A 10,446-nucleotide genomic window follows, 5' to 3' on the forward strand; every position below is an offset into this window, starting at 1 on the left:
GCGCCACGTCGTGAACACTCGCCCTTTGACTTATTTCCCCGGGCAGAACACCAATTTCATCCCGTTATTGCCTTCTGAAACTACCCCCGCCCTCGGCAGAAATTATTTACCCTTGTTTTTTCTTAACACACACATATTTCTGATGGGGATTTCTCGACATCGATACCCACCCCTCTAACGATATTTTTCTTCTCGCTTTTAGAAGAAAAATAATAAATGTATTGTACTCCTGGATTTTATTGGGTTTGTTTCCATGGCAGCGTGTTTTAATGGAAAAAGGCTTTGTGCCTTATAGCCGTTCGATGCCGACAGGAAAAAACGACAATATGAAAATCAGTCAATTTTAATAGTGCAAACCTCTCAAAACATCCACTATATTATTTTTAATATTTTTTTAGAAAAATGTATTGGATACGAAAAAACAAAACCAAAATTATGATGTAGAACATGTGAAATATTTTGTTTGATATAAAGTTATTTTAAAATAGGTGATCACAACGAAAGAAATAGTGAAAAAGTGATGTGGGAGAGAGAGTGATACTGACAGCTGGGGATGTAAAGAAAAAGCGAGAAATCAAAAATGCAAAAATGAAGATAGATCTGGTTTTTCAAAAAAAAACAAAAAAAACATTATATTATTAGATGTCAAATTGTAGATGTGCTATCTAGAATGGTGAAAGTAGAATAGTTACAATACATGTGCTATGCTATTAACTTTTTTTCATTAGTGAAAATCGGGGGTGTCGGTGGCCCCAACGGTTTAGGCGTTGACACGGCGCTCATCACTGTAAGGTGAAGGTCCAGGGTTCGAATCCAGCGGCCCTGCATTCGAACCCGACAACCTTACAAAGTTTTTTTTTTTTTTTTTTCAAAAACACCGACACCCTGAGGGTTTATATGAGATCTCCTGTTGCGAACCCTCGTTTAAAACCAAAATAAAAAAAAATAGTGAATATCAAGTTGTTGTTGTTGTAATTTTAAATTTTAAAAAATGTAGACAATGCAAAAAAGTGGATATTAAACAAGATATATAGATGTAGATTGATAAAAGATAATTCTTGAAATTATTTCAAAAATAGACGTTGTAGATGGATTGCTAGATGTTCATTAACTGAATGAATTGACTAAAGTAGATGTAGTTAAAACGTACATATTGTAGAACCAATTGCTGAAGAATAGATGAGAAGAGGCAAGAAGTATATGCAAATTTATTTTAGGAAAAGTAGACCCAGTTAAAATGTAGAAGGAGGACTTAATATTTTTTTAAAGAAGGGCATGTAGATATATGAAAAATAGGAAATTGTTGACGACATTATTGTATACGATTGTAGAGGTAATTACTCAAGAAGAGATGACATATGTATATTTACTGTAAAACAGTTTATGTAGTTAAAAAACAAATATGATGATTTACATGGTATTGGTGTAAATTTAAATTTATGGTAGAAAACAATAGACATAAATTCACTAATTTCTTGGTCCGCTTGACCAATTAATATATTACAATTAATTAAGGTTTTTAATTGAGATAAAAAAGTCAATGGCACGAGCGAAAAATGAAAAATGCCAAAAAGGAGGGAAAATTCAAAACGTGGGGTTGATATGGGAACTTAGTGCCCGAGTGGATCGAGGTCACGATAGCTCAAGTGGTAGAGCCGCGGCGTACCAAGCCGAAGATCGTCGGTTCGAATCCCGCTCTTGCCATTGACTTTTTTATCTCAATTAAAAACCTTAATTAATTACAATAGACATAGTTAAAATGTAAATTAAAACTTACTGTTGAGAAATTAGACTTTGGTGCAAAGTTAATATTGTAGGAGGAATCGCAGAAGATGTAGATGTACATTTATTATCGAAAAAGCAGAATTAGAAAGTAGATCAATGATCAGGTTTGCTAAAAACAAAAACTGGCATATATCGACTTTATTTCGGGGCGCACACGACCCCTCTTCAGCGATGACTAAAAATTAACATTTTTTTTCAATTAGGTACATTAAAGAGTGAATGTTCTTCAATTATATATGAAATTGGAAAAGTTAACGTTTTGCCAGCATGGAAGGATTTTTTTCAATCATGCATCATGATGCATTTTGGGAGGGTTCTTTTGTCTTTGTTTGTCTTTTATATTTATCTAGCTGAAGATTTATATTATTTTTTCTAATTTTCTTTCCAAATTAACTTTTTTGGGTTATTCTCCATTACAACTATGTCCACCTCATCGAATTTGAACCTGGTTTTGGTTTACAGCATGTTGAGATATCTCTGTTGTTAATTGTTTAATCCTAATACTGTCAGCATGCTGTTCCATTCTGTTCTTTACAAATCGTACGGTTTAACCAATATATGATTTATTGCATGAGCAATTTTGTATGATACATTGTGCTGTAAACCCTTTTCTATTTTATTTTTTATTCCTAGAATCAACTTTTTAACAGTTTTACCCATATAGTAATAATATTTATTTTTTATAACAGCTATTTGTTTTTATTATGCATTCGTTAAGACCTGGTACATTTATGAAATCAAAATAACAAAAACCATCCACTATTTCCTTATCTCCAATGACCATATTGTCAACCTTTACATTATTGCAAAAAAAAGTTTCTATTGTTATTTAGAATAGAAAAAGTATCCAAACGTAGACAGAAAGTAGAAAGAGGGCTTGCTAAACATTTTTGTATTACTAACAGTCGAAGTGTAGATGGATAATAGGAAATAGTAGACGATATTGTGGAACTAGGTGAAGTGGTAGATGTAGTTTTAAAAAAATAATACAAATAGTTAAAAGTTGATATTACAAGAGGATTCGCTAAATGTTTTTTTATTAGTAATACAGATGTAAATTTATAATAAAAAAATGGACGTAATTATAAAACGTAAAACAGAAATTGTCGAGGAAGTTGGTAAGGGTTTTTTATTGGCAGAAGTGAAATTATAGATGGTGATTTTCATGATAGATGTAGTTTTAAACAAATAATACCAGGAGTTAAAAGTTGTATCACAAGAGGATTCGCTAAATGTTTTTTTTATTAGTAATACAGATGTAAATTTATAATAAAAAAATGGACGTAATTATAAAACGTAAAACAGAAATTGTTGAGGAAGTTGGTAAGGGTTTTTTATTGGCAGAAGTGAAAATATAGCTGGTGATTTTCATGATAGATGTAGTTTTAAAAAAAATAATACAAGTAGTTAAAAGTTGATATTACAAGAGGATTCGTTAAATTTTTTTTATTAGTAATACAGATGTAAATTTATAATAAAAAATGGACGTAATTATAAAACTTAAAATAGAAATTGTCGAAGAAGTTGGTAAGGGTTTTTTATATGCAGAAGTGAAAATATAGATGTTGATTTTTTTTAATGATAGATGTAGTGATGTAGATGTAAAAAAAAAGTAGAATATAATAAAGCAGTATGTATTGCATGTGAATTGTTACATTCCGCTTTAATAATTAAAGTCGTGTTGTAAATGCCCATTCAAAATTGGACGTCGAAGTCGTATTTATGAAATAATTGTTTGAATAATCGTTTAATTTATTTTATGAGTGGATCTAGTGATATAAATGCAGAAGAGGAAAGAAGATACAGTGATAAAAATCCAAGATTGTGATAGGGAGTGAAACATGCGGTAGAGTTTTAAGTAGGGGTAGGTTTAGGGGGACGCATAACTCATAAGTATTGTGCTAGCTGAGACAGTTGGTATATAAAGTAGGTAGGGGATATGTTATCAGATGTGGATGTTTCACAGTGCAATAATGACTTGACATAATTTGCAGTGTATTTAAAGGTTAGTAGTAGATTAGTAAAAAAAATGTAGTTTTTTAATGAAAGCTTAATGATGTTTTCTTAAGGTGATGGGCATTAAAGTGTTCAGAAAAAGTTATAAGTAAACCAGATCATCATCGAGTGTTATATTAGATGACGGTAGTGGTCTTTTAGTGTTGTGCCTTTCTGAACTTTATGTAAAAAGTTACAAATAGTGATTTAGATAAAAAAAATAACCGTACTGGTAAAAAGTGATATATATATTTATGTAATGTCAGAAATTTCCACATTCTCGTCTCAGTGGGAAAGGGGACCCGGGGGTGGCGTATCCCTTTCTCCCTCGGGATAAAACCTCGTTCCCAGGGCAAAGGGAGAAACTGTGTTTTCAAATAGCAAGGGCCGTCGCAATGCGGGGTTGGCGGCACTGGTGGAATGACATACGGAGGCGGGTTGCCATGGAGGCCGCACAATGGCCGCCTCCAACGTTTTCAATCATCCCCCGCCCCCGGGTTTATTACAAGCACAGATATGTCTCTCTTTTCTCTCCCGCTGTCAGCTGAACATCTCACAACTGTCTTTTATTATACAAAGGGTGAGATGGGGGCGGTTCGCGGGGCTGTTGTTGAGGAGGGCGACGGGAAAAAATGGAATAGCAATAAGACGCTCCTTGCCAGAGCTACCGGCTAAAATATTGGCTACTGCAATTTTTCACCTTAATATAGATATACCGTATTTTTTCTCTTCCTACTTTTCCTAGCGGCCGAGAAGGCATCTTTTTAAAACTACGATAAAATTTTCAAAAATACAGACAACCGTTTAAAATCTTTGATAATATTTATACGATTTTGCCTCTGACTTACGAATTTATATGATACGGATAATCTATACTGATTTTTTAAGACGGAGAAAACAATATGAAGAAACAACTTTCACGATGCTCCATTTAAATAACGATTATTATTTCCGGTCCCCCCTCACCATCAACATTTAAAACCATTACTTACTTTCTAGGCATTTCTAAAAAATTGATGAATATTTTAAGCATACTTCCATTAATGTTAAGATTACAAAAACTCAACAAAAAAACAATTATTTTCGCACTTTAAAAAAAAATAAGTTTTGAACAAATCACATGTATTTATGGAGTTGATTGTAATAACTGTAAAATAATCTGTATTGGTCAGACAAAACAGTCCCTAGGTATGCAAATGCCCCAACACGGGGCTGATTGCACTAGTACAAGAAAATAGAGTACATGATTAATCAATACATAGCATAAAAGCAATTGAAAGAGAGAGAGAGAGAGAGAGAGAGAGAGAGAGAGAGAGAGAGAAAGAATGAAAAAGAGGGCCGATAGAAAGACATTGAGAGGGTAAAAGAAAGGGTTGGAAGGAGGAAGAGGGGGAAGAGAGTGAGAAGATGCATGCAGAGAAAATTAAAGTAGAAAACCAACTCTGATTCATAGTTTAACAATAAAAGATGTTTTGGGGCGTCGGTGGCCTCAAAGGCTTGAAGCGGCGTTGAAACGGCGCTCATCACTGTAAGGTAAAGGTCCCGGGTTCGAATCCAGCGGCCCTGCATTCGAACCCGAAATACTTACAAATGTTTTTTTTTTCAAAAATACCGGCACACCGAGAGTTCATATAACCTCTGCGTTGCGAATCCTCTTTACAAAAATAATACAAATAACAAAAATAAAGATGTTTCAGAGATCATCAGAAAATTAACAGAATATACCTTTACAAAAGCATAATGAAAAACAAAAAAATAAACAAACATAATATAGAATAAACGTGCACCATGAAAAAAAAATTAAATCTTGGCTTTAAAATATATTTAAATATTATACAAGATATTTGTTTTATTGTTAATCTTATGATTTTTCCTTCTCGAAGGTGGGACAATAAGTTATCTCAAAAAAAGAACAACTAGTTTTTCTTTCAATCTACATCGTTTCGGATTTAGTTTAATCCTTCCTCAGTTGAGTTAACGCCTATACACAGAACAATATTTCTTACATTTCTATCTGTTACGAAATACTGACGACCACTGTTTTAACCACTGTAAGTAGTGAAGAAATAATGATAACCATGTTGGTCTAAAAATGTAAGAAATATTGTTCTGTGTATAGGCGTTAATTCATCTGAGGAAGGATGAAAATAGACCCGAAACGTGGATTGAAAGAAAAACTGGTTGTTGTTTTTTTGAGATGACCTATTATTCCACATTCGAGAAGGAAAAATCATAAGTTCAACAATAAAACAAATATCTTGAATAATATTTAATTATATTTTAAAGCATAATTTTTTTCATGTTTATTCTATATTATGTTTGTTTATTTTTTTGTTTTTCATTATGCTTTTGTAAAGGTATATTCTGTAAATTTTCTGATGATCTCCAAAAACTCCTGCTTTCTAGTACAAGCTTTGGTTTTTGACAGTAGCAGGGATACACTAAAATATTATTTTGGTTATAAATTTATATGTAATGTACATTCTTGCAAATAAAAGTTTATTATTATTATTATTAATTTAATTTTTTTCACACTCTTTCTTTCTCCCCTTCACTCTCTAATTTCCACTCGCTCTCTCTCTCTCTCTCTCTCTCTCTCTCACTCTCTCTCTCTCTCTCTCTCTCACTCGTATACCAACCCTGCACTTTCTTACTCTCACTCATATATCTATCCATCAATATATCTCCTTTTACCGCTCTTTTATGTTGGTTTTTTTTTTTTTTTCATGAGGTCATATAAACCCTCAGGGTGTCGGTGTTTTTGAAAAAAAGTCCATTTGTAAGTATGTCGGTTTCGAATGTAGGGCAGCTGGATTCGAACCCGGGACCTTTACCTTACAGTGATGATGGCCGTGTCAACGCCTAAACCGTTGTGGCGGACCCCTATTATTATTATAATTATTGTCCGGTTATTGCTTGAATGTAAAAATCAAAATTGGTCGAAGCTAGTAGTAATTCTATGAATGTAATTACTGAGAAAAATTTAGAGATATTTGAAGCTTTCGTTTTTACGAAATTGCAGTTGTTTCTTAGCTCGGTGCGTTTTTAGTTGTATGCAAATGCATGTAATCGTGTGCCGCCGACTGGTTTTTTTGTTCAGCGGAAAACGACACCTGACCCTCGCGTTACCGAACATCCCCCGGCGGGGTTAAACACACACAAAAAAGGGGGCCCGAGGACAATGAGATGATCCAAGAGCCCTTATTAATCAAGTCTATTGGGAGAGCCCTTGGAGAATTTATACCTGTGCACCACCCCTTTTTTTTTATACATCAACCCTTTCCGGACGCACTTTCTCACGTTTCTCCCTTGCGTCTTCCACGGGGGTTGATTACCATTTTTCGGTTCCAGGCCGTTTGGGGATGTGAATATTGAGCGAGAGCACCTGGGCAGATGAGTCGTAGGAAAAAATCGGTTGGGAAATATCTTATACGGTTTAAATGGGAGAAAGTGAAAAGAGATAAACACTAAATAATATTAAAATGAAATCGTTTAATGATATAACGTTTCTACATCTAAAAGTTGTCTACGCTACCACTAATCACTTAAGAAAAATAAAGAATATTGTTAGGCAGGTGATCTTTCTTTTACTCCCCATCATACCCTCTCTTTCTTTCACTCTTCTTTCACTACACTCACTTACTCATTTGAACCAGAAGACTCATTCTGTGTGGTGAAATATAACGTTGTCGTATCATATCTTTCTCTTTATCTTTCTTAACCTCTCTTTTTTTTATCGCTCCCTCCTTATCCCTCTCGCCCTCTTTTTTTTCTCTCTTTTTCTATCTCTCTATCGCTATCTATCTACAGATCTATCTGTTTTTCATGTTATTTTTAGTTCTGCTTTAAATTGTTTGTAATCATCTTTCTTTTACTCCCCTTATCTCACATTTATTTGAACCAAGAGACCTAATTCTGCGAGGTAAAATAAATAAAACGTTATCATATTATACGGATCTCTATCTTTCTCCCTCACTCTCTCTCTCTCTCTCTCTCAATCTCTCTCTCTTTCACATATTCACTTTTTCAGTATCTATCTGTCTACTTCTCTCTATTCAGTGGCAGAAAGGTTAGTTAAGTAGTAGAATGATTAGTCAATAGACCTAACTTTGCTTGATAAAATAAATCAAAATCAGTCAATTACTTTTTACTCTCTCTATCTATCTCATACTAATTCAAACTAAGTTTGTTTTGTTGGAGATGTTATTAGCGACCCTAAAATTCAATGTTTCATGGCCGTTTGTTTACTCTGCAAGTGATTATGTTGAAATCTAAAATTCTAAAGTTGGTTCAGGTAGTTTACTACACTTAACAGGCCTAGTCAAGTCTTGTAAAATGTGGATTTTTTTATAAAAATATTCTAGTTCAATGTTTTTCGACATTGATTAAGGTCAATGTTTCTACAAACGTCAGCTTTCCTTAAATGGATATTTTTTCCACGTCGATGTTTTATACGTATCAGTGTTCTTACAATCTAATACTACAATAATATTCTAAATATCTTTCAATTAATTAAGGTTTTTAGTTGAGATAAAAAGTCAGTGGCACGAGCGGGATTCGAACCCACGATCTTCGAGTTTCTATATGTGTCCATTTCATTTGTCGCCGAGTATCAAATAGATTACACGACATTTGAAAAATGACAAAAAGGAGGGAAAATTCAAAAGATGGGGTTGAGATGGAAAGTTAGTGCCCGATGGGATCGAAGTCACGATAGCTCAACTGGTAGAGTAGCGGCATATCAAGGCGAAGGTCATGGGTTCGAATCCCGCTCGTGACACCGACTTTTTTACATCAACTAAAACCCTTAATTAATTGAAATATATTAATTGGTCAAGCAGTCCACGAAAACCAGTGAATGATTCTAAAATATTTTTTGCACGGTGGTACGCAACAGCGAGGTTATTTGTAAGTATGCAGGGCTGCTGGATTCGTACCCGAGACCCTTACCGTACATTGATGACCGCCGTGGAACGCCTTAACGTTTCGGCCACCGACGCTCTCAACCATAAATTACATATTAATCCATGTTTGTATTGCCGATGATGTAGATTTTGTATCTACTCACAGAAAAGTTTAACTTTTCAACGCACATACCCAAATTTCGTAGCAGATGTAATCGAATTGATAATAAATTGTTTTCCCTTTCGAAAAGCTGTTGTCGAGAGGCTACCTGGGGAGACACGTTACTTGCATAGAATTAACGTGTCAATGGGGTTCTGGGGTGCGGGCTTTGACATGTTAATACCTGGGCCGTCTTGTTGCTGTGGGAAAAGGCCGATTTGCATTGACTGACAGGGCGGCGCATTGTGCCCGCACGGCTTTGTTTCTTTTTTGTAGAAGGGTTTTTTTCATTTAAATCTGCCCTCCGGCTGTTATCCGGCCAAGTTGTCGGCCACGGGCAACACTGCTTCTGTTGCGGCCGGGAAACAAAGCGGGAATTAAGTCGGAGGAAGTTACTTTTCACTTGCAACTTTTACCACCTTTTCACCCCCGGCCGACCTTTCTCGGCAACTTAGATCTTCCCAACTTTCTCACAACTTGCTAGTCGAAATTATTATACGGCAAGGGCCCTCCTTATAAACTGGTGACGATCTTTTCAGCATAATCCAAAAAAAGGAGGGACGTTATGTTAAATATTAAAGTTGCGTTCTTCTTATTTTATACTTACCTGATACCTGCCTCTGGTCGCAGAATGTTAACATAAGAGAAACGGAGCTTACTTCTTTTATATTGCACCTTATCGCATAAATTTGATGTTCACACTCAGCAAAGCCAAACGAAAATAAGAATAAATAACGATTTCATCAAAATCGATTTCAACAAAATTCGCTTAACAATAAAATGCGTACATACTGGGTTCATTACTACAGTAACGCACTCACTCTTTCTCACTCACCCTCTCGCTTTCTCTCTCACTCACTCTCTCTCTCTCTCTCTCTCTCTCTCTCTCTCTCTATCTATCTATCTACCTATCTCTCTCTATCCATCTCCCTTTTTTCTATATCTCTCTCCATCTTTTTCTTCAATTGTTATCTTTTTCCAAACCGTACTTTTTTCCCTGATATTCTATAGCGTTGATCTATAGTTTTCTAAATATTGTATTCATTTTTCATACATTATTGTTGTTTACGAATTTATTTAGTCTATCGCCCTCTCAAGTCTCTCTCTCTCTCTCTCTCTCTCTCTCTCTCTCTCTCTCTCTCTCTCTCTCTCTCGCTCTCTCTCCTCAAACACACACATTTTGTATATTTCCCTCCATTTCTCATCTTTTTTATCTTTCTTTCTTTTTATTATGTTTTACCCCATACTAAATTTTTTTTGTTCTATCAATTTCCAAATATTTAATTTTTTTTAATGTTTTATTTTTTTGGCATCTGTTTATTTAATCTCTCCAACTAATATTTTTTGTCACTGAATTAGTCTATCTACGTATCTATAAACCTATTTCGTTATCTAACGATCCATTGATTCAGTTTTCAATGAGTTTTTTATCAATCAATCAATTTAGCAACTCCACTAGTTTTCGTGGTCCGCTTGACCAATTAATATCTTTCAATTAATTAAGGTTTTAAGTTGAGATAAAAAAGCCAATGTCACGAGCGGGATTCGAACCCACTCGAACTCCCATTGAAAAATGGCAAAAAGGAGGGAAAATTCAAAAGG

Source organism: Cimex lectularius, unplaced genomic scaffold (genome assembly GCF_000648675.2).
Source record: "Cimex lectularius strain Harlan isolate CLEC.00 unplaced genomic scaffold, Clec_2.1 scaffold133, whole genome shotgun sequence".
Classification (NCBI taxonomy): Eukaryota; Metazoa; Arthropoda; class Insecta; order Hemiptera; family Cimicidae; genus Cimex; species Cimex lectularius.